Here is a 22,162-nt window from a genome sequence, read left to right as displayed (position 1 = left end):
GGGAAGCTGAGAAAAACAGAAGCAAGGAGTCTCTTTTCGGTGAAACTCTTTAAGGATATTGTGAAATTATGGTGAAAGCAGCCTAAAGGAATATTCTCTTTTTTTTTTTTTCTGACCATTGGAGTTTATTACTGGGAGATTAATGAGAAGAGTTTGAAGCAGAAGATTAATGTGGTCTATTCTTATAGCCTATTCTCCTTCTCATAAATCTCCTGTTATTATATATTCACCAAGCAGCGTGTTGCTTCACCTTCTCTGAGGAACAACTCCACCAGCAAATCTGTTTCATTTGCTTCTCTGTACTTCTCACAGAGGCCAATATTCCACTGAAATTGTCCCAACCCACCTCCTCCAAACAAACACCTTTCCTCTCCCCCCACAACAAACACAGAAGTGAAGAAAAAAAAATCACAGGCTCATGGAACCGCCCCTTCTTGGATGAAATTTTGACCCAAGTTTAAACAAGGTTATTGAACTCAATAGAAATAGTCCAAAATGAGTGAGATAAGAATTTGGTCTTCTCCATCACAGGCAAGTTTTGTGATTTTGGTAGCTGTTTCCTTTTTGTCTCAAGAGACCTGGACAACCTTTGCTTTTATTCTCTATCTCCTGATCTCAGCCAGTAGTGTTTTAGAAAGGTAAAGAGAAGTCAACAAGCTAGCACCACTGAAGGCCACCATCACCTCAGCTGTCATGAGGGAACGAACTCAGAACCAGTACAGCTACAAGTGGGCTCATATCTGCTATGGCTCACCTGCTGGGAGCAATACGTATCATAGACAAATCCTTGGCAGAGTTGACACTGAGGTATCTAAACATCTTACGGTTATGAACACCTTGGTTTCCTGTAGCTTGCTTGGGAGAAAAAGAATGTTAGCCCTATTTTGATTGCATACAAAATTGAAGAGTCAGCTAGATTAAGTGATTTATTTAGGGGACATCTGTAGCTGAATCAGGAACTGAGCTTTGGTATCTGTTGTCCTGCTCCAGTAAGCTGTTGTACCTACCCCATGGCAGACTACTCTTTCATTCTACACAGCAAGAACATCAGTGCTCCAGGATTCAGCCTGTTAGAAATTTTGTCCCCTATGGCAGCATTGCAAGAGATTCACAATCTTCCTCTATGCACAAAGGCTAGAAAAACTCTGCCAAATGCCATCCTAAATTATTCTTCTGTGAAACTAGTTAGGTACGAAACCATAATAACAAAAAAGCGCAGGAAGGAAGAGCTGTTCTTGAAAGTTTTTTCTTATTATGAAAACACAGAGTCCAAAGATTTTCCAGGGAATTGTTGTGTTAAATAGCCACAGTTGTAAATTGTGAATTCATAAATGAATACAAATGTGTAGCTGTCATAACTGGCAGATGACACTTCCTGAAGGATAAGCATGTTCTCTTCCCCAGCGAAGGCAGCATGCAAGAGTTGCATCTCCTGAGACTTCTAATGTACAAATTCTTTGGCAATTCTTCCTAAGGTGGAACTGTTTTTAATTTAGAAGACGTCAACCTACTTGTACTAGTGGGAGAAATTAATAAGCCAAGGATGCAGGTCGGCTGTACTGTAATACTGAGTAGATATGTCTCCATTAATTGCGGGATTGTCTAGGCTCACTTAAAAGCAGTTCAGTCTCGGAGCTTGATCCTATTGCCTTTGCTCAGATAAAATTCCCTCAAGTTTCTAACACCTTTTCTGCTGATGACCCCTCAGGGGCAGGTTTGTTTCATGCCTGCATGCACCGCATGCTGAATTATGTATTTCCCCAATCTGTACAGCACAGATATTCGTATGTCCTCTATTACTAACCTGCATTGTGTTATCTGCCCTAAACACTTGGAAAGTGCTATTTTAGAGATGGGGAATTAAAGCAAAGAGAATTCAAGGGCCATATTTAAATGGACTGAATTGCACCCAAAGCCTTGGATATAAAATTTTCTACTGGCTGCTGTGGGCAGCTCCCTACCTGGTGCCTTGTGAAGGCACCACAGGTCTTCAGAGACATCCAGCTCTCTCCACTGACCAGGCATAAGCACTTTGTATGGCCTGAGTGTAGCCCTGAGCATCCTGATAAAGGGTACACTATGAGTCTGTGAAAAAAATAGATGCTAAAGCCAGTATCAACTCTCAGCCTAACATTTTTCTGTCAGCTTTCTGACCCTTCCCTGTGCAACTCACCTAAAGGCCCTATGCAGGAGATGGGGGACATTTACTGGAATTATCAAGGTCTATCATCCTGCAACAGAGGTTAGGAGAAAACCTTGGTCTAAAGGGTTAGACACTGTGTTTGAGCTTGCAGATCTTCTAGCAGATTTACAACCTATGCATATACATGAGAACAACAGAAGTCCTTTGGTTTTCCCCATCCACCTTTCTTCATGATTATTCCACCCCAGTAAACAATCTATTATCTTCTGGACTGTCTTATTCTCCAAATTTAGAAACTCTACTCACAATATTAAGTGAACAATGCTCTCTAAATACCAGACACATATTATGTACAATTAGACTTACTAAATCTACTGTGAGGTTAGGGTAATAAAAAACATGGCCAGAATTAATGCTGTGTTCTCTGTACATAACCTATGTAAATGTTTCTAAATGAAAGCAAACAAAATGCTTTTATTCTTCAGGGAAATTCTGTATAGGTCAGCACACTGCCTAGGCAATGGGCATGGATTTTTTTTTGCAATGATTGCTGTTTTTCTGTATAGGGAGGAAGTCTACCCTATGTAGAAAAGCAGCATATATTAAAGTCTGGATGGTGCCTGTATTTAGAAGCAGGCTTCAGAAGGAGCATTAACATCAGAGATACACCAATATGTTTTGTTTAGGAGGTGAATAGCTTCTCCTAGCTTAAGTATTCCTAAGAACAGTTTAAGCAAATGGAATACATGCTACATTATGGTTAGAATCAACATTTTTTATATTATTTAAGTATATGCTTTAACTGAGATTGAATTAAGTTTGGGGATCAGATTTTGATCTTAGCTTGCATTAGAATACAATCAGTGCAATTAGCTCAGATTTGCATTAACATAAAAGAATCTAAATCTTTTATATTTGTTTTAGTTTCCTGTCACTAGGAAAATACAATAGAGGTACTTTCAGGTTTTTGTCAACCATGTTATAGCAAAAGCTTCTGTGTATGACCAATAAAAGGCCTTCTTTGGACCTGTGTTCATGCTGTCTGTTCCATCAGGTAGGGGCAATGAGTATTTTTTGCAACAGGAACCATATTATCTTCATTAAACAAATGACAAGCTTACCAGGTCTGCTACTATGAATAAGTACAAAAGCATTTTCACAGTCCTAAGCAGGGGCTTAGCATTGACTTATGACTGTATCCTTTCATAAGCCAAAAGGATAGCGTGGTCTAGAAGTTGACGCAACACTAGACTAAGATGTTTCACAGAATTATTTATGACCTGAGGCAGTCACACCTGCTCTCTCTGCCTCTCACTTCTCACTCTTTGGATGTCTCTCTTCTTCAGTGGGAAACTTTTTGGTGGGGACTTCTTTCTTGATGCGCAACACTGAGCATCAAAAAGCCTCAGTTTTAAGCAGAGGCTCCAAATGGTGATATCAGCAATAAACAACATCTACTACATGGTACAAATGGCTGCAAAATGGTATATAGCACAACAATGTCGAAACAAATTAATTTGAGATATTTAAGGTTCAGAAAATTTGATGATTCAGTCTAATTGGACACATTAAACAAACTATGTTCAAGAGATATGCTCCTGGCATGCTGTAAAAGCCTCTCTTTTTCCTTTTTAAAATGAGAAATCTGGTTAATTAAATTTACTTTCTAAACAGCTTGTATTACAACAGGAGAAAATGACAGATGTCTTTCATAAAATTAGTCATATTGTGGTAATTTTCCCCTCTCCCCAAACACTGTGAGCTTATGGACATATTTTCTCCTGTTAAAAAGCTATCTGTCATAATTGCTAACTAATTCAATGCAAAAATGTTCTGAAAGAAAAGGTGTTCCACGTGAAATGTAGAATAAAGTTGAAAAGTTTTCTGTGACATGTTTTCTCAATGCAACGTTATTTTGCAGGCTGTTAGCTGCTTGTGGAATACTGCATAATTTTAAAGGCTTATACTTATAAAGGCCAATCATGTATTAATTCATTTGGTATTCATTGAGAGACCTTTAATCATGATGGATTAATTTATTATAAATGCGGATATAATATGTTATTTCATAATATCATCACTGTAATTTAGCAATTAAACAGTCTGTTATTATTTCAATCACTGCCCAGATCTGTATCATGCTACAATGTTTTGCTCCATGGTGAATTATTTTACACTGCATATAGGACAATGGATTTTTTTGAAGAGTAAACCTTTGGGGAGGCAGGAATATATAAGATAATTTGCTCTGATATTCTCCTTTGTCTCTGAGATGATTCATCCTAAATACTTAGAATCAGCTAGTCAGAGGCTTTAAGTGAGTGCAGGTTGGATCCAAAGCTTGCAGAAGTCAGTGCTGCACTTGTAGACACTATCATGCGCGAGTGGTGCAAATAGTTAGCAGGAAAAGGATAGGAAGAGGACAAAAATCAGGCAGGGATACCAATTAAGTGCAATCTGGGGTAACAATTAGAAATGGTCAGGTGCAAGAAAATCTAACCTGTTACTTTTTGAATGATGAGTGAGACTCCATTAAAGTTCACTGGTACCCCTGCTCCCTAGAGGGGAAAATACAAGACTTTCCAAAGGGGCAGGAACAAGGCCATTACACTCTCGTTCTTGAACCCGCACTTTTGCAAAATTCTTATGCCTTCTGACACTCCTTTGAACTCAGAAAAGGAATACATTCACAAAAGGTGAATTTATACCAATCCAATTTTACCAAAGGTTCAGAGGTCTAAACAGCGTGTGACACACAGAGTGACCTCAAAGGGAATCTGGCTCAGAAGTGTAATTTCTGTGTTACAGATGGGCAAACCGAGGTGTTTTGAAAATAAGCTGTCTTGTTTCGGTGCTTACAGCAAGCCTGGAAAGATCAGAAATAGGATCCCTGGAAAATTATACCCACTTGTTCCTCTTTGGTCTAACCACTTGGCCTCATTCCTTTCCCTAACACATGCTGCCCTAATACATGCCATGTTTGAACTGACATTATATCAGCATATAACTCCACAGTTTGCCACAAACACTAAAGCTATTTTCCAGAGCGGAGAAAGTGGTAGAAGTTGCCAAATCTGTATCTCTGGCTGGACACTTGAGAACAAATTGATCTGTTACTTTGAGATCATTTTTTAAGCTCCCTCTATTGACATTTAAGTAACTGATTCTTCTCCATCATTGTCAGCTGTCTTTTTTTCCTGTCTGTCAACAGCTTGCTAAATTAAGATTCACAGCCCAGGATAGTTTTCATATGAACCCAAAAGGAGTCAATATGTTTACTTAGATAAATGGCTATTTTACAAGGTAGTGTAAAATGCATAATTTTCTGTGGTATATAAAGCCATGAAGCACAATCCATCATGAGTGACTCATTTAATCTCTGATATATCAGTGGATGCCTTCTTCAAAGAGCAATCTGGAATAAGTGATTCATATTAGCAGGAGATCTGGAAAAAAGCTGCGCTGAGAGCAAGTGAAGAGGTCAGAATCAAAACAACAATAATGTATGCTCGATCATATGATAAAGCTCAAAAAGTCCCATTAAATCCAGTGTATAATCCGGCATGATCAGGATTCTCCCCCTCAAGAGCATTTTCTGTTGCTTTTCCCTCTCACATTTGGGTTGGATAACAGAGCTATCTGCAACGGGAGATGAAGAGCATTTTTACAGGCTAACAAATCTACTAGAACCAATGGTTTTAATCTCGCCTTGGCTACAGAATCAAAGCCAAGCTCTCTGCAGGTGTAAATGGGATCCGCTCCACTGCCTTAGGTGGAGTTTCACTCATTTACACCATTAAAGAATTTGGCACTAAGGATGGCGAGATCAAAAGGTTCCAGTTGGCAAAGGGATGCGCAGGAGAGAACCCGTCTGGGGAAATGTTCTGGGAAGACGTATCTATCATGCGGACAGAAGAAATATTTTTTTCTCCAGAGGAGTCTGGTATTGATAAATCCAAATTATGTTAAACATTGGGACATGTCTTCTGAAGCTGTTAATTCTAAACTGGCCAGCTAAAGGGGAAGCCTGCCAAAACCCTGCGGGAGGGAAGCACAGTGAATGTGGTCCTCTGTGTGCATTTTCACCTCAGCATATTACATGCATATTGTATGCTGTTCTTTTCCACTGACATAATACTCACTGGTGGTCTGTAGTGTTCATTTGCTAAATTCAGGCTTGGATGATGCCCTGCCATAGCTGCTTGTACAGCAAGCACGAAGAGAAGCAGTGTTATTAGTAGATGTGCCTGCGTTATGGCACATGCTGCATTGCCAGAGACAACTTGCACCTAAATTGGAGCTCCTGCATATGCAATGAGGATTTAGCTATTATTATTTCCAAGACAACTAGAAAATATCTGTTTATTTGTTAATAATCACTTTGGGAGATCTGGGAAGTGGTGAAAAATCAAGACTGAATAAGCAAAACTATCTAAATTGACATTTCAAGAGAATAGAATAATATCCCCACCCCTCACCCCATCCCCTGATCTGTTAAATATATGCAGCTGAGTTTTCCAAAGGGATAGCATCTGTGTATTTTCACTTTTATACCTTTGGATGCTTGCTTAGAATCCAATTTGCTCCTGGACAAAGGTGGATTGACGAGTACCTGGTGTGATTACTTGGACAGATACAGTTGTGCAAGTCGGTTGGTCTGAAAACCAGCTCTGTGCTAGCAGCCCTTTCGTCGGGTATTGCTAGCTTGGCACCACCAGCTGGCTCAAAAAATGAGGATGGTTTTCTTGCCTCTGCTTGCACCCATTCATGTAGTAGAAGGATGCTGCACCAGGTTTGCACAGGTTAGTCCAAATGTCCAACTCATTGTTCTGTCTCCATCAGGGGCCCAAACTGGATGCCTACGTTATGCTATAAGAATAAAGCAAAACCATGATTCTTTTCCTGCTTCCAGCATTTTGTGGCTCAGAGGTGGCCTGTAGATCAGATATACACACACCCAATTTTTATTACACGGGTCAGGGATGAACTTTTATATTTGAAAGTGTCCTACTTAATCTGCATTGTCACCCACTACTTATTATTCCCTGCCATCTTTTGAGCTCCCCCACAGTTGGGTTGGCAAGGTGAGGGACAGTGCGTGTCATGGGCTTTTCCCAGTGGCTTGCTGGTATGTGGTGGGTCTGTTTGGGGTTCAGGGAGCATGTGCAGATGGACAGAAGCTCTGCTGTGCCTTGGCCTTGGGGCTACAGGGTGGTCCTTGGCTGTTTTATTCACTAGTATTGACATAGTCATAGAGGCAGGTCCACAAGTAGGGTATGCACATGCAATAATATAAATCACCATCACCAGAAGCTTCAATATCAGTTTTACCACCTCTTATTCCATTTGGGAGCCCTGAGAACAAATTTTCCCTCCCAAGAAAGGTAATTCTAAGGCAATGAATGAAGCTACGTGAAGAAACTTCTCTAGGCTTTCTGTTTTGTTTCAGTGTTTTGTGTCAATGAGCTCTTTGGACTAGTTTTGTACCATGTGAAAATTTAAGTGTTACATGTCCTGCTTCAATGTCATTTAATTTCCCCTAATGTATTTTCAGAAACTTGTGCAGAGATACATATTTAGATAAGATAAACCACTATTAAGTGCCATAGATTACCATATTTGATCTAGTAAATCTTCACTAACTCGTAGGAATTTGTGAACCAGCCCTCATGAGAAAGACTTGCTTGAGGTTTTCAATAGTTTGAGGTTTGAAGCTGATTGGAAATAGCAAGTAAAAGAATAGCTTCAACATTTTTGCTCTTGGATTCAGTCAAAGCCAAGTAGTTGCAACACAAAAGTATATTCTTTTAAGGCTGAAAGAAAAGGATAGAAAGAAAATTGAACTACGACAATATTGTTCTGTGTTACGGCATTCAGTTTGTCTTTACCCACAGAAGGAGTTGATCATCCTTGTTCAGAATTATACAGCTGTTTGTTTAGATAAACACATCAACTGATGATATTTCCATGATTTTCCAAAAGGTGACTTTTGTGCAGTAGATTATAAAATATCCTTAAAGGCAGGAAATATGTACCTAAAGAAAAAGAGAGTGCAGACAGAGTATCACCTTCCAAGAAATCATTTTATCAGCTGATTTGACTTTTACTTTGGGATTTTGCTGCAAAGCAGCAGCATTTTGATCTTCATAGGTCAACAGTTAGATCTGGAAGAATCTCTAAACAGAGACACAGTATAGCAAAGTACAGAGGTCTAATTCTAATATTATTAATTGTATCGACCAGTACCTCTCTGCACAAAACTCCTTTGAACTCCTGCATCCAAATAAGCAAGCTTGAAACCTCTAAATTAAGATGAGGTGCGTTGCTTCAAGAATGCAATTAATCTATGATGTAGCCTGACAGAATATAGTTAGCTTTGCTATAGAAATTCCTGGCTAAAATTGTTTTGTCTGCGCTACGCAAAAAGTCAGGCATGTTGGATCAGTAATCTGGATCATCCTTAAAGACTAGCCTGGCCCTGGAGAACATCAGCTGGCGCTTTGGGTCCGATGCTCAGCCAGCTTCGCGGCGTTGCTCTAGTTTTATACCCATGGAAGATCTGGCAGACTCACAGGTCCCACCAGTTGTGTGAATGGAACTGAAGTTGTCCTCAACAAAACAAAACTGAAACGAGCATGAACATAAAATATTTTAATATAGTTCTGATGTGGATATAAATATACCTGTGTGTCCAGAACAAAATGGTTGTTGGATTTAGTAAAGTATGTCTGTTTTTTCTGGTTTTATTCATTATTCATTTATTAATAAAGATTTCAGCTGCAGTGGTGTCTTTATCCTACCATAACAGGAGCTCTTGGCTTCATGAGTTCACTGGAGTAACCCAAATGATGAATGTGAGCTGAAGAATTTAAGCCAAATCCTTCTAGGCACTGTATATATGTGCGTGCCAGAAAAATTATGGCCAGTCGAAGGAGTAGGATGGAAAGTAGCCACCTCTATTTTGGCACTTCTCAAAGCCCACTGAGGCCACTATACAAGCCTTTCATACTTGCAGCTACACAAGTATGCTCTGAAGCAAGATACAGGAATCGGAGGGCAGCACAGACTACTCATTTATGAGTTACTTAGCGGTCCCTGATCCAGCCATCGCCATAATGCATAGCCTCGACGCAGCTTATTCATACTCCTGGCAGGAACTATCCTCACAGGGAGCTGTGCTTTCAGATGCTGCTGGCCAGGATACGAGCACACTATACCGCTTCTCTTGCAGAGTATGAGTATATCCACTCTAGGGGCCATTTTAGCATTTGGCCCCGTGCCTGGACATCATTACTATTGGGCACTTGCACTGCATACAATCATGCTGACCAAAGCCTGTACTGAAAAGATTACATTCTCCCAAACCAATACTTTCAATTCAGCCCTTGTGCTTCTGACAGCAGGAAACTTTTGGAAGCACCGGAGTCAGTGTTTTCTGTAAACAACATTACCTGAAAAACCCAGTGAGTATCATGAAGGCAAGACAATACAGAAATGCAGTACCCTCTTGTTAAATGGGATGAGCTGAAGTTAAGTAGTTAAACAAGACGTGCTCAACATGGCACAAAAGCTCAAACTGCCTTTAAGCAGCTATTCTAAGTAAGCACCGGGCTAAAGAGCTCAGGGCAAACAGATGGGATTTACTTTATACTGAAAACAGTGCTGCTTTTTTTTTTTTTTTTTTTTTTTAATGTTACTCTACTTAGAAAAGGGACTGATGAGTAGAGCACACCGCCACATGCCAACATACTCTGAACGGGAAAGGGGAGTGAGCTTTGAATTTTAAGTTGCAAGTGTTCCTGTTCATGCTACATTGCAGTAAAGCATTCTCCTATAGCGGGGCATAGAGGAGTATAAACTAACCACAGAATTTGGATGCAAGTCTGGATATTATCAAATTTATGCCATCTTAAGGCGCTGGATTTCCAGAAACTGTACTGGTTTGTTTGCTTGGCAGAGGGCATCACCTGAAAAACTATGAGCAAACTCCAGCAACAAAACATTTACTTACGTGATGAACTTAAAGCATTTCTGCAGTTGCAGCAGCTTCTATGGGACTATTCCCATACTATAATCTTAAGCACATAGTTAAGGGCTTTACTGGATCTTTGCCTGAACAACCAGTGCTGCTTTCTATGAATACACATTATGTTACCGACCAACTGTAAGCTCATTAAAAGCAACAGAAAGGATCCAACTGACTTTGGATCAGGACCTATTTCAGGACTTTGATCAGAGAAGTGACTGTCTCTGGACTTATTCTTTCTCAGGTCACCGAGCTCCCAGACTTTGAGCTATTGATTACACCACTTTATCAATGAAGTTAGGGATTTGGCATTGAATTAAACGGGTACAGGATCAGACATGAAGAAGCAGAAAGCAGAATCATTTGCAATTTGTGATTCTGGGTTTGGCTATTTAGAGAGCAAACAAGAAAGCAGACGTACTGAATTCATAAACACAGCACAGACCCTGTTTTAAAGCGGTATGTATGCCATGCAGTGTGCTTGATAATGTGCATTGCATTTCTTTACAGCAGCACTGGATACGACTTTTACCCTCCCTCCACTTCCCTCAATGCCCAGACTAATAAATCTCCCATTTGTCTCACCTGTAGTTACAATAAAGCTGTTCTCAACAGTGTTAACATCTGCCATGGTCATTCTTCTGGGGTGAGAAAGGCAGAGCATTTTCATTGCTCGTTCATTTGTGAACGCTAGTTTAGTAAAGCTGTCACTTGTGTCCAATTATGGGTGAGGATTTTATAGTACAGCCTTCTTTCTAAAGCTGACATGAACTGACATGGCCAAACCCCGCTTTATAAGCATTCTTAAATTCTTCCCAGCCATATTTAAAATCCTTATGCTAAGGGATGGCAGGTGCCATGTGTTTTCACAGCTACATTAACAAATGCAATTTTGTGGCAACTTGACCACACCAGTGAAGCAGTAAATTTCTGTAATCTCTATGGTTAAGAATTTCACACAGGATTTTGCTAGGAATATGTAAACCCATTAGTACAGGAGCATGATGAAGATAAAATGAAAATACCTTTACAGTAGCCCTGCCCCCCAAAGAAAAGAGTTAAGTCTGGGAATTTTTTTGCTGCTGGAGCAATGAAAATTGATAGAGAAAAATGCCGAAATAGAAAAAGAGCTTTACTGGGCTCACCCAAACCACTCTTCTTTTCAAATGTCTGCCACCAATGTAGGTGAGGAGCGATAATTTGGTTTACACAAAAACTAACGTGGGGTTATCCTAATGCATAGCTAGACTGCAAAACCTTATAAATCTCTTTTCCAAAGAACCCTCTGTTCTGTACCCTCTCTTACAGTAGACTTGTGCTTGGATGACTGCCTGCTCAATAGAAATCTTTTTGCTCTTTTAGGGAGATGGACAAAACTTTCCTCGTTCTCTGGTATGCACAAATCATACTGGTGCACCCTCCACCAGTTATAAGCTGCTGTGTTCAAGCCTGGGAGATTTGGACCTTTGGGCATGAGCTTTGCCATTGGAGCTGAAAGACCCTGTGCTGTTGTGGGTCCCCTAACTTCAGCAGCCCAGACAGTGCGAGAAAGCTGGCACGTGTTGCATTAGATGTAGATCCAGAGGGTCTATGTAGGTCTAGGGGAGGAAGTATAATTCATATATTATCATTTTTCTGACCTGTAAGCCATTTTAGTAGATATTTTGCAGATTTCCTCTACAATCATGTCAGTCATAGACTTTTTTTTTTCTTTAAAAAGAAAGATGTGCAATCAGGGTGCAATACCAGCTAGGCAAAGGCTTGGCTTCCTCACGGACCTCCGCAGAACCCATTCCTGCAGGTTTTACTGTAAAGTTTGGGCAAAACCCCTTAAGAAGACAGATCAAACAAGAAAACACGTTTGAATCCTTATGGCTTGTTGTGAGGTAGAAGAAATATTTTGAAAGCTATGCTTACTGGCTCCCTCAGTCTCTTAAGACTTCACACAGGTGAGGCGAGGTTGGGGAGATCAGCTCGTGCTCTCTCCATGCTGTGTGATGGCACCAGAGCAAAAAACGCTATTCGCAGAGTGGCCCTTTGAATTCGGTAGAGTTTTGTCATTGATTTCAAGAGGCCTCGGATTTCATTTGCAGTGTGCAAGGTTAAGCATGTGTGTAAGTACTTACAGAATCAAGGCTTAAATGTGTAAACCTGTTCAGCAAGAGTACCCAGCTTTCACTGTCCTGTGAATGTCTTCTCTCTTACCGTGTGACACTGGGTAGGCTGCTGTTGCTCTTCACTCAAGTGCAACAGCTTCCTTTATTTTGCATATGTCCTTTATAATTTGCAGTGCCGTAGGACACAGCAAAAGAAACACTTTAGTAGAGCTACATATTAACAATGTGCCTATGGAAAGCATTGATTGCCTCAGACTGACTAAGAGCCACTGTTAATCTGTACTTCCATCTCTTGCTATGCAAAATGCAGGCAACAGGCTTTCTGGACTGTTCACTGCGTGAGTGGTTTGTACGGTGGCTATATATTAATGACTGAAAATAGCAGATGTCTTACAGATCAAATCCTGTGTTCAGAGCTCTTTTGTGATGTGAGCAGTTCTCTCAAGGACTATCACGTTTCCCGCATGTTTCAAAATCCAGCCACTTTCTGAATACACGCTTTAATTCTGAAAAACATGGGAGACTCCAGCTCAGGTTAAACATAAGCTTACCTTGGTTATGCCTGATATCACTCATTTTGTTTGTAAATGAGGGGTAGAATCCAGTTTGTCTAACTTAAGCCCGGCCTGCACTTAATCTTTAGGATGCTTGAGGTTATCTCAGCCAAGAGAGAAAATGCTCCTAAAGGAGACTGTACCTGTATGATGTACAGTGAGTCCAAATGCCGAATGACTGAGCTATCTAGTTTGATCCCAGTTCCCCTACAACCGTACTGTGTATGTATGTATGTGCACATATACATATATATATATACACACACACACATACATATATATGTACGTGTATGTGCTTGTGTGTGTGTGCTGGAAGGTTCACTTTTGAAATTAATCAAGTTATCCTTAGAGATAAAACCAGACTGTGATGCTGGGGACGGTCATCCTTAGGGATCACTCCTTTTAGACTTTATGAACTGCTCCAGTCCTGACACCCTCTGCTCCAGTCAACCCTCCCTTCAAGCAGGCTGGGAGCACCACCCACAAACCTTCTTGCCACGTAGGAGAGCATGCAAGCAAACCCTCAGGGCCAAGGAGGTGCCACGCAGACCCTGGGGGCCACAGACGTCATCGCACTCATAGAGTTTCCCGACTCTTGCAAGTTTTGAAATATTGCAGGGTAACATTTAAAAGCCACTGGTCTGCAGAGTAAACAAATAAACCAATCTGAGCAGCTCCCTTCACAAGATCAGTTCAGCCCAATAAGAGTAACCATGAGGAACAAGATTAGTTGTATATTAAATATCCCACTTGGAATACACCTGTGGCAGCTTCCCTAATGACATACCTGAGGCATATTACCCCGTCTATGCAGTCTGGACCTAATTTCACTAGGATTAGCCTTGTTTTAAGCTTACTGCCAGGTAAGTCGATAGTACTATGACCGTTCTTCAAGGTATGCAGTTTACAGAGTTTTAAGCACTGTGTCTTCATAAAGTAGTTACAAGAGAAGCCAGGCAGATGAGGAAAAGATGTCTAAATTAAGCAATGGAACCATACAGTTAATTAAGAAAATTTAAGGAGCAGGAGAGGAGGTTAAATGATCTGAGTCTTGTATGTGATGTCCTACAGTGGGATTTAAAGAAAACAGTCATTTTAAAATAGGTCAGATAAATCACTCCCTGAAAGTGCTGTTTGTCTCCACTGACTGTAATGGGACCCTGAGGTGGTTAGCTCGGATGTAGGTATCTACAGCAAAAATGTCTGAATTTGGATGAGATGAATCCTACCTCTGGCATCCAAAAGCCATGAACAGAGAGAAGACATTTATAGGGGGGATATACGGGCAGCTGGAGACTCCAGTTGGGGAAAGCAAATTAAAAAAGAGCTTTTGGTTTGCTGCCCCTTTCCCGCCTTCCCCAAGGAAGGTGACAGTGACTGTCTTTAACAATGGGACTAGGAGAGACGTAGCTCGGAGAGCTCTCGGAGCGCATCGGTCTTGGGATGGGGGGCTAAGCCCTCAGCCTCACAGGTCATGGGAGACCAGCAACCGAGGAAGATCGTGTGCAATAATTATTCTCTAGAACTGGCTTTCTGGGGCTGCACTTTTCTTTCTGCTTTGTTTCATTCTTGCTAATATTTTACTTTTTATCTTAATAGAATAATTTTTTTATTTATACTCTTACTTCATATCGAGAGACCTCACAAATAGTGTGCGCTCCATTACCCTGAGTGTGATGAAAGTAATTAGGAGGTATTAGCTTATTCTTAGGGTTTCACAGGCCCTGCACAGGGTCAGGAGACCCCAGGAGCCTACAGAGAACCACACACAAAACGCCGAGCGGCGAAGGGCTGCCAGGCTGACGGAAGGAGCGTGTCTTGGCAAGCGTTGGCCGAATCTGTTAGCAATCAGTGACTGCAAAAGGACCAGAGACTTGGGGTCACTCTGAGCCAGGTGCAGCACCTTTGCTTCATTTGGTGTTTCAGAGCCTCAGAAGTGGCTCTTGCTGAAAGAAGTCCATAGCTAATGTGTTAAGTCAAATGGAAAGGCAGCAAGCCTCTTTTAATAGTGTAAAACATTTGCAGTTCAGAGGGGAACCAACCATTTGCAGTTGGAAGAAAAATGTAAAAGTCTCTCTTTTATCACCAGAATGAAACAAAAGAATGTCGGAGGTTAAATGCGAAGCATTTCATCATGACTCCATGATGCTTCTACTCAGCTGACCAGAAATATGACACTAATAATCACATCCAGGGAAAGAGGGGCCATGGCATGTTCTTAAGCACTTTTGCAATATCCTGAGAAAACTCTGAGATTCTGGCCTCTGTCAGGAGAAAGAGACTGATGGAATCCCATCATTATTGTCCCACAGCAAGTCTGTGATTTAGCCCAATTCTAGGTGCTGGGTGCAGCTCAGACTTCCAGTGGTCTTGTGTGGAGAGTTTGAGATATGGAAGAAATACAGAATTATGCTTGTGTTTTCCTGTAAAGAAAAATCAAAGCTGTGTTATCAAAGTATTGAACTATAAAATGTCCTTAATATTTTATTATTAGGAGGAGAAGAAAGATGCCAAAACTTATGGTATTTCACAGGTAAGATTATGGGTTGATTTCTGATTGGATGACAGGGCCCTAATAATAAAGCTCATAATTTTATACCATATTCCTTTAGTGCCGACAGAAGTTCTTTGTGTGAAATAGCACCATTTCTATTCAGCAATCTTGTTAACACTTGTAAACTCAGATTTTTATTAGCCTGGTGTTTCTTATTTCTGTGTTACTGACAGCAATTACAGCAAGTTTTCTAGTTTGCCTTTTTATTCTGCATTGAAAGCAATTTTATTCAGGTAAAAATTTCCAAACGTTGGGTGGAGTATTACTAGAATTACTAGAAGCCAACAGCAATTTAAAGCGTGCGAGTTGGTTAAAATATATATTTATGGACTAAATTCAAAGAGAAAGTAGACTGGTAGATTGGGTTTATATATATATATGTATGTATATGTATATATATATATATATGTATTTATTAAGATATAGCCATCTGGGGTTTTACACTTCATGCCTTCACAGATAAATTAGGATCACACCAAACTCCGGATCGAAACTCGGATGTACTTTGTTGCTGCGTTGGCTCTTCACAGTGATATTGGCACCAGCTCCATTTATGGCCAAGTAGCCCTGGCCACGTCTGGGCTGGGCTCCACCAGCCTTGCCCACAGCTGAGGTCCCCACCATGGGTGGCGAGTAGGAACCGCTGCTGAGTTCCCATGGTTTTGGGTGACGGGGAAACTCAGATGAGGGTATTCGCTGTTGTTTTACCCCGCTTAGGCCACTTGAGTAATGTAAAAGCACTGTTTCTAGGAGAATGTGAGACTGTAGCTGCATAATTTACTGTCAACAGCCTACAGTTTATTCATAGTACATCAGATACGCTCCTAACTGTCAGTTGATACGGAGTGAATAAAAACTTATTTCCATAACAAGAACGCTGAATTCAATCCTTTTCTTCTCCAGTTATAAATGGATGGGAGTTTAGGATTACAAGGGACAAAGCCTAATTTTCTGGGCCTTTGCAGACCTTGGTGTCTGGGGTGGGGGGCCAAGTAATCAGGGCAGAAATGAGATGTGGGAGCTACAATGACCTCATTTCACAAGACACCAGCACTTTCTGCACAGGCGAAGCAAACCTTATACAGAAAAGTGTTGCAGGGCTTGAAATAGAGGCTGAAACAGGGAGTGACAAACTTCTGCAAGTGCAGTGCCATTAACATCCTCCTCGAACAAAGTTGTTGCGGCTGTGAAAGCAATTTTCCATATGGCATGGGTACGTCTTCTTTTTTTTCTCCAGATACACTAAAGGGAGTTTGTGCTTAATTACTGACCGCTGTTCGTCTCCCCTCTCCCTGCACAACTCTGCTCCTGTGAACACATTATGCATTTGTCAAAACAGACGCTCAGGTTTGGACAATCTGATGTATCAATCTGCAGACAGTTAATTTCCAGACACTTTTTTTGAAATATGGAGGAGGAGAGTTTTCAAGGAGTTAGAGGACTAAGTCACACTGGGTCCCTAAATCCATTCTATTTTTCCGAAAAATACCATCCTATGTTCAAAATTTTTCCTTGGTATGACCAGTGAACCTGGAATTGCAAGAGTAGTATTTATTCACAGAGTTTACTCCAAAGGCTTCAGTAAGAGCCTGCAGGCTCAGGTCCTAAGTGTAACAGCAACTAATTGCAGTTAGGAAAAGAGAGATATTTGATCAACGATAAGATCCAGTCTTGGGAATACCCAGCACTCTAAAGTGCCGGACAGGCTCAGCTTTCCTGTTGATTTAAGGAGGTGTAGCAGCATTTACTACTTGGCAGAATCACATCCAGAAAGTCCCAGGAAAAAACTCACCAGATAAGTTCTACAAGGGTAAAAACAAAGCAAGACCAGAACACCTCTCATTTCTAAAGAAATGTATTAATGCCAGAAAGAGAGCAGAAACCAGACCTCAGAAATCAGAGGACTCGTAAGGCACGAACTGCAACATGCACAATACAGATCTGATTGTGTCTGACAGGCTTGTTTTCATAGCAAACTATCCATAGCATCAACTCAATCCTGACAACAGCAATGATAGATATTTCATGTCAAAGTTTGTCACCTTCTTGCAATTAGCCACTGCTAAGAGATGACAAGATACGAAGTGGAACATCCCTTCCCCCCTTCTCCAGAAGAACAACACAATGGACAGTAGGAACTTTATCCAGCACTAAGCAATAAATCCTGGGTATGCTGACCCCACTCAATGCAAGCTGAAAAATATATTTATTTATTTTTAAAAAAGTTTCAGCGTTCCACTTCCCTACCTAGTAAACAGCTGAACAGGCAGGATGATACCCAAGACCATCTCCACCCCCATCTCCACCCCCGTCGTATCGGTGCTTCAGGCAACGCTCGGAAAAAAAAAAAAAATCATACACACAAAACCCCCCAACTCAAGTATCTTTTCTCATAGGAGCATGGAACAGTAACCAAAAAACAAGCAAGTCCTCATTGTCATAGTGCGACAATCACAGCCCTGCTTCTGTTGAGCAAATAGTCAATTCACAGAGAGAAAAGCATCATGAGGACAGACACGAAAGCTGTTATTACCCATTTTAAGTAATAGAAGAAGGTCACATATCAAGCAGTTACACCTTTTCATTACATCCTAACCCTCCACAGCAGGGGAACCACACTTATGACTGCGTTAGATATACAAAAGCTTTCAGCTCCAAAAAAGGAAAAGAAAAGATGGGGAAGGGGGAAAAAAAAAAAATTCGTCTTACCAGCACGTTGCAGCACCAACTTGCTTGAAGGAATGTTGCCTTTACAGGTTTCTCTTTTAATTATCCTGGAAGCAGAAGGGGGAGGGAAAAAAAAAAAAAAAAGAAGACGAAGCAGGGTTGTTAAATTAGCGTGTGCTAGAATCTTTTCAGTTTGTCGCAGAGTAGAAAAATACCAAAAAAAAAAAAAAAGAAAAACCATGCAAAGAAAGAAAAAGAAAAAAAAAAAGGGAAAAAGAAAGCTCAGTAATTTAAATTTGCTGTCAGTTCAGGCAGCATCGTTCTGTCCCGCCCCTCTTCCCACTGGGTTCTACTACCTGCAGGGCTGCAACTGACAGCTACTGTGCAAACAAAAAAAAAGGCAAAAAGCATGCTGGGACCATGCTGTCTGCTGTCTGAGTCTCTCTCCACTTCTGATGACTGAAAATCATTAGTGGAAAGGTTCTGTTGTTGTTTGCTGGGATTTTTAAGTTGGATTCTTTGCATGAAAATTAATGTAATTTTAATTGATACGACGTGGCACGTGACAGAAACCGGTGGCTGCTTTTCCCAGCTTTCCCCAGAATGGAAACTAACCTGAACGGATTGATTTTAGTAGTATGGTTTATGTAGAATATGCGCAGGCATTTAACGTGTTGCGTTTTGCAGGCATGCCTCCGTGCCTTCCTGTAATACCACGTGCAAAAATTGTATGTTCGAATGGGAAGTCAGGAAAGCCTTTCAACACAAAAAAGTTAAAACTCTGGCACTCAGAAAAGTTGCCAGTATTGTTATTTTTCTGCTTTTTGGTTTTCCTTCTAAACTTTTTCAAATCATATGTAAAAACAAAAAGTAACAGAAGTCAGAGGCGTAATGAACAACTGGCACAACACTCTCGCAAAGTGGACGAACTAACAATCAGAGTAGATAAAAAGTTACATATTTGATCAGATATTCAAAATAATAAGAAAAAATACAAAACCATAAACACTTTTTTATAGCTATTTTAATTGTTGCTAACAGGCTTTTAGCAACAGGGCTAAAATCATCCTTCCAAAACAAAGAAACATAATCTATAACCTCTGACTGTAAACATATTCACCAAAATACAGTTCCCACCTAATTATAAAATAAAATTAAAACAGTGAAATAACACTTTTCCGTAATACTTTAGTAGTAATTGCTTGGATCATGCTACAGTAAATATGCAACATTTGTATTCAGTGATTGCTCTACTTATGTGTGTAACCATAAAATAAAAAGCTGAATGTTTAAACTTAATTAAATTAATCTCTGTTTTACTCAAAGTTTGCCATTTAGCCAGGAAGAGACACATGCATGCTGAACATGCCTTCCATAGACAGTTGGCTTCTAAATAGATTTTTAAAAATTCTGCAGAAACTAATTACTGCTGTAGCCGCACCCCTCCTGAAGCCTTTACTCACCAAAATAGCTCAAATAGGATGAGTCCTACCATCGGAAGGGGCACAACAGGGCTTAAGGTGTAGGGTCTATATCCCTCCTAAAGCTCCCTTTAAGGCTCCCCTTTTAAATTGGTACCACATTCATCTTTTCAGCTACTTTCCTCTCTTCTAAAACCTCCAGACCCCTTTAGCAGGTGACCATCTAGAGCCAGCTCTGCAGATGGCAGAGATCTCCCACTCTTCCAGAGATGAGACTTCATTTGTCATGGCCAAGAGCCATCTCTTTGTGATGTTTACCAAGATCTCTTAGTAATCTCCTGCTGTCTGCAAGAATTGTTGCTATCCCCTGTGGGTTCAGGCGCAGTATGGAGGCAAAAGACAGTGTGGAGTTGCCTTCAGAATGGAAATGCCAGTACTTAAGGACAGTGAACAGAAATCAGAAGGACAAAGGCAGATCCCTCAAGTGGTCGCAATAAAAATGTGGCATTTTTCCATTAGCGTGTTATGATAAGTTGCACTTGTGTAGCTTTGAAACCTTTTTTTTATGCTAGTAAAATGCTGTAGTATACATTTTCCTCCAAGTTCAGTGCTCCCTGGCTCCTGGTTGTTTTAGCCACAAAATTTTCCTTCCTTCTTGCTAGTTGTTAAGATGAAAAAAATGATAAGTGGCAAAAAGAAAAAGTTTTCTCGATGACTTGACAACATTTAATCCTCATTTTCTTGGTATCTTCATACACACACCCACGCACATGCTCAATTTCAAAATTCTGTTAAATCCAGCTAACTTATTATTCTTCTATATCTCCTTGCAAAAGTCAAGGGTGGCCTGTTTTTAATGCACTTGGCATTTTAAACAAGGCACTCAGACCTTCAAAAGACAAATAATTGAACTTTGCCTTTAATGGAATAAGGTAATGCACTAAATAACAAATACTAAAAAAGCTAGATTTAGCAAGCAGATACAGTCAAGAAGGCAATTTGACTAATTGGTTGAGAAAATGCACAAGAGCTCATAAAATCAAACACTTATGGAAACACCTTACTTGTGCTATTAACTAAAATAAAAATAGTGGTAAAGCGAGCTGTTATTATCAAGCTTTTCTCCTATACCATAGGACATTATAAAACACAAGAACAAATGTAGTGGTGTTTAAAAGAGCAGAGTCCGACTAAAGTCAGTGGGAGCTTTGCTCATTTTAAGGTTTTAGTGATGTTGTACGTTGCTATTAATCATTCAGTGCCTCCATTTGAATCTAATTTTGATTGAGGGTCATAGGCTTTGGACTATAGAAGCAAGTCAAGTCAGATACTGTGGAAAAAGTAATACTTTCTTTGTGGTTCTACAATCAGTTTTTAATGAATCAGAGTTAAATTAAAGAAGCAGTAATTAATGGAGGTTTCCTACCATGTAATGCACCAGAAGGTGTCTAATTAACCTGTGTATCCTTCATAAAACCCCCTCAACTGAATGAAGCATTTTCTGGTTTTGTTTTAGGCAGGGACATTTTTGCCTTCAACCTCAGTGGAGTTCCTACTGACCAGCCTTTCTTTTAGAAGTTTTGACACCAATTGGCTTTCAAGGATTGGGTCCTAAACAAGGTGGAAGAGCCCTCTCCTCACGCTTCTACCTCTTCCATCTTCCCTCTAGCTTGGTAGACATCAGAAGTCACACCTTTTCAAAACAGACCCTCAGAAAACATTTTTCCACTACTAAATGGACCCTGCTACACTGATTTGGGAAAAGGTTTGGGGAAGGGTTTTTAGTCTAATCTGAACCGAGTCCTGGTATTAAGAAGCAAGATTTGCAAGCTTGGCAAATATCAGAAGGGAACAGAAAGATCCCTTTCCACCTCTTATAAAGTCTTTCCTCATAGCCAGATCTATCTAAACAGCCTCAGCTGGAGCAAGTCAAACCCTCTGCCCTCCTGCCCGGTGGAAGCGGAGGAGCTCACTCAGCTGCATCAAGCCCCTTCCCCTCCCTGGCCAAATACAGGGAATTTAGGGAAGGTGTGAATTATATGCCTGAGTGGTAAAAATAGGCATTTATGTAAACAGCCAAGTCCCTTGTTATAAGGAGACTCGGGGATAAACGTGGACCACGCAGCCGGTTACGACTTCCAGCTTTCAGCAGTGGCACATTTTGAGATTTACAGTTGGTATTAATTATGCCCAAGTAATACCCAGCCGCCGGTGACTTCATGTACCGTATTTCTTAGTGTACGAGCTGAGACTGCTGCAACACTGCTGCTTCCTCCTGCAGCTTTAAATTGGGGGTGGCCTTCCCCTGCGTTTAATTGCTTTCCCCTGCAGCTCACAACGGAGAGATAGTTGAAGGTGGCTTCTAAACAAAGATATACAGTAATTAAAATCTCTTCTAAAGAGAGCTTTCTGTACAGCACCTGCTGTTAATTGAGTACTTTGTGTACAGTTTTCTGTAGTCTTTGTAGCCAGTGCATTATTTCAGAAGTGGTATTTTGTTAGAGGAATCCTACGCCTGATGAGCTGACCTATATATGTTTCATTACCCTATGCTGGAAAAAGAACCCCAGAAAATATCCCCCCCCTGCCCCAGGCAAAGTCCACCCCATAAAAAAGGTTTGATAAAGTGAAAGGAAAGGTTGTAAACTTCTGCTTGCCTTGTGGTTAATCACCACTTAGT

The 22,162-nt window shown here is 40.6% G+C and overlaps 1 protein-coding gene across 1 annotated transcript in view; it reads right to left on the bottom strand.

Annotated features, from left to right (window-relative positions):
• Positions 1-18,311, bottom strand: part of CELF2 (CUGBP Elav-like family member 2) — a 515,386-nt gene extending 497,075 nt beyond the window's left edge. The window contains exon 1 of the mRNA XM_064502029.1: positions 18,104-18,311. The gene's annotated coding sequence lies outside the window, so the exon portion shown is untranslated. The remainder of the gene's footprint in view (positions 1-18,103) is intronic.
• Between the last annotated feature and the right edge of the window lie 3,851 nt (positions 18,312-22,162).

The sequence above is a fragment of the Dromaius novaehollandiae genome, chromosome 1 (assembly GCF_036370855.1).
Source record: "Dromaius novaehollandiae isolate bDroNov1 chromosome 1, bDroNov1.hap1, whole genome shotgun sequence".
Classification (NCBI taxonomy): Eukaryota; Metazoa; Chordata; class Aves; order Casuariiformes; family Dromaiidae; genus Dromaius; species Dromaius novaehollandiae.
The sequence above is the reverse complement of the archived record's forward strand: the minus strand, read 5'-3'. Positions and strand labels throughout refer to the sequence as shown.